The following is a 2,997-nucleotide window of genomic DNA, read 5'->3' on the forward strand; positions in this document are numbered from 1 at the left end:
CATCAAATATATATAATGTGTATATATTTATAAACTACACATTGATTTAGATCTGATGATCATACAATCACCCACATAAAAAAGTGTGAACAAATATATATGATGCATATTGATAATGGCACATATAAATGCGCCAATAATCACTGTGATGTGAAAGTGCATGTTACTGATAAATAAATTATAGTGACTAAAAGGTGAACAATAAGTACATAATTAAACAAAAATCAAGATATGTAGGTAAATGTGAAAAAAATATAATAATAATGATAATAAGTGTACATGTAAGGATGTGCAATATGTGTGTATGGATATGTGAAGAGCTAAAAAATCATAAGTAAAGTGTGGTGAGTGATGAGTGTGTGTGTGTGTGTGTGTGTGTGTGTGTGTGTGATGTGTGTGTGTGTGTAAATGTATATCCAAGTGATGTGAGGATGACGATAAAGTGATAAGACTTTTTTCTCGTTATATAGTATAGTAAAATAGTGTGAAAAATACACTTTGAAACCCTGTTGTTACTGGATAGTGATGTTAGTAAACAATTATACAAAATTGCGCTGCACATATAACTCTGCATGTCTACATTTTAGTATTGTATTCCCATAGTTTTCTATATATCCATTGTTGTAGGATAGCTAGGTGAATCCCCTGGAATGAATTGTTCAAAAATCAAATGAGGAAGTGGTTATGATCTCAAAAGATCATTACATGTTAGATCACAGCCAGTTCATAAACGATCATCTGTAACATTAAAAATAAAAATTAGAAACATAAAAATTTTTAGAAACGACAGTGATTTGATCATTGCTAAACAATTAAAACTGACACCATGAGAGATCCCGACACCTCTATAAAAATGCTGCAAATCCCAAGTTCTCATTCAAGCCATTTGGTTGTACTGTCTTTAATTTCCAGATCCATCTGGATTCCAATTTTGACAGTTTTTTCATTACTGACCCACCTCTCAAATCAGTCTTTACACAATCAATGCCTTTGACTTTGAGGGCTCTGGATTCACATCCATGGTATGTGAAAAAGTGCCTCGGAAGAGTTTTTAACAACTCAATGTTTTCTGGAGCAGTGCCCCTCGCTGCCTCTATGCTATTCACGTGTTCCCTTGTTCTGATTTTGAGCTCTCTACTGGTAAGACCAATATAAATCTTTGGGCATGGGCACCATGCATAATAAATCACTCCTTTAGTACCACAGTTGATTGGCCAAGTGATTTTGTATGTCATCTTGCCAGTCGAATCTACAAATTCATCGCTCCTAGCCACATTTGGGCAGGCTATACATCTACCGCAAGGGCGGCAGCCCCATTTAGGTTTTGACGCTCCAAAGATTGGTTTTATACTTTGGGGTTGGTGGTAACTGTGGACAAGGGTATCACGTAGATTCCTTGCTCTTCTCGATGCTACCGCAGGTTTTACAGGGAGAATTTTAGATAAGGTAGTGTCAGTTTTTAATATAGACCAGTGTTTGGCCAGACATTTCCTCATCTGCCCCCATCTGTCATGATAAGTAGTGACATACCTGATTGTCGAGTCCACATTTCTCTTGATAATGGGGTGAAGAAGTTGGGTTCGTGTAGAGCGTCTTGCCCTCTCATATGCCTTATTTATACATCTTCTATTGTATCCCCTGTCGAGAAAACGTTGTTTCAGATTATTTGCCTGGATCTCAAAGTCATCATTTGATGAACATAGCCTTTTAATCCTCAAAAACTGACCGATGGGAATAGCACGGATCAGATGGCTCGGGTGTGAAGATGAGGCATGAAGATAAGAATTAACTGACGTATCTTTTCTATGTATATCTGTCCTGATATAACCGTCAGTGTCTCGTCTAATAAGTACGTCCAGAAAATCAATCACTGTTTCACTTGTTTTCCACGTCAGATGAATATTAAGATCATTGATGTTAAGATTTGTCATAAAACCAGCAAATTCATCACTGGTGCCATGCCAGATGATGAAGATATCATCAATGAACCGGGTCCATAGGACCACCTTGTCCATTGATGATATCCGATCTGATAGAAACAGATCCCTCTCCCACAGCCCCAGGAACAGGTTGGCATATGAAGGTGCACAGGCCGCCCCCATTGCCGTGCCCTGGAGCTGCAGGTAAAAGGATCCGTTAAAGGTGAAAAAATTGTGCGTGAGCACAAATTCTAAGAGAGTGAGGATGAATTGGGACATAGATGGATTACTATCAGTCATCCCCATAAAGTATGACACTGCCTGGAGACCATCCTGATGTCGGATGTTGGTGTATAAGGATTCTACGTCACACGTAGCAAGCAACATATTAGGTTCTAATTGAATCCCTTCCAGTCTTTTAAGGAGGTCTGAGGAGTCTCTAAGATATGATGGTAAGATCTCAACCATGGGCTTCAGTGTAGCATCAATATACTTACTTATATTGTCACATAAGTTGCCTCTTCCAGATATGATGGGACGCCCTGGTGGTGATTTGGGGTCTTTATGTATCTTGGGTAGTAAGTATAAGCTTGCTACTGTGGGATCCTGTACCATGAGACATTCGGTAAGGGCCGCAGAGATGGTACCCTCATTTTGAGCTTCTTTTAATATATCATCAAGTAGACCACTAAAAGAAGAGAGAGGATTAAAGGTCAGCTTTTTGTAGCAGGTCGTGTTTCTCAATTGCCGATACGCTTCTCGTTCGTACATGGCCCTAGGCCACATCACTATATTACCCCCCTTATCTGCGGGTTTAATTACAGTATCCTCGAGATTTTTCAATCTCTTTAGACTCATCCGTTCAGCGCAGGTTAAATTGTCGCACTTAATCCCCGTGGATATTCTCTCGAAGTCCTGGGCCACCAATTTCACGAATAAGTCGATCGGTGGACATATCGAAAATGGAGGAAATTTAGAGGATCGTTTCCTTATAGTTTGAGGGATCGTACCTGTCTCAGGGTTTTGTTGTTCTTCAAGTAACTGTTGCAAAGATTGTAAAGCCTCTCTTTCTTCCAAT

At 39.2% G+C, this 2,997-nt stretch overlaps 1 long non-coding RNA gene across 1 annotated transcript; it reads right to left on the reverse strand.

Annotated features, from left to right (window-relative positions):
- Positions 1-376: 376 nt before the first annotated feature.
- Positions 377-2,601, reverse strand: LOC142761300 (uncharacterized). Its single transcript, XR_012883596.1, has 3 exons — positions 2,417-2,601; positions 1,531-1,638; positions 377-738 (listed from the first exon to the last, which is right to left on the reverse strand). It is a non-coding gene; the product is annotated as an uncharacterized LOC142761300 (long non-coding RNA).
- Positions 2,602-2,997: the final 396 nt, after the last annotated feature.

The sequence above is a fragment of the Rhinoderma darwinii genome, chromosome 4, assembly GCF_050947455.1.
Source record: "Rhinoderma darwinii isolate aRhiDar2 chromosome 4, aRhiDar2.hap1, whole genome shotgun sequence".
NCBI classification, from domain to species: domain Eukaryota; kingdom Metazoa; phylum Chordata; class Amphibia; order Anura; family Rhinodermatidae; genus Rhinoderma; species Rhinoderma darwinii.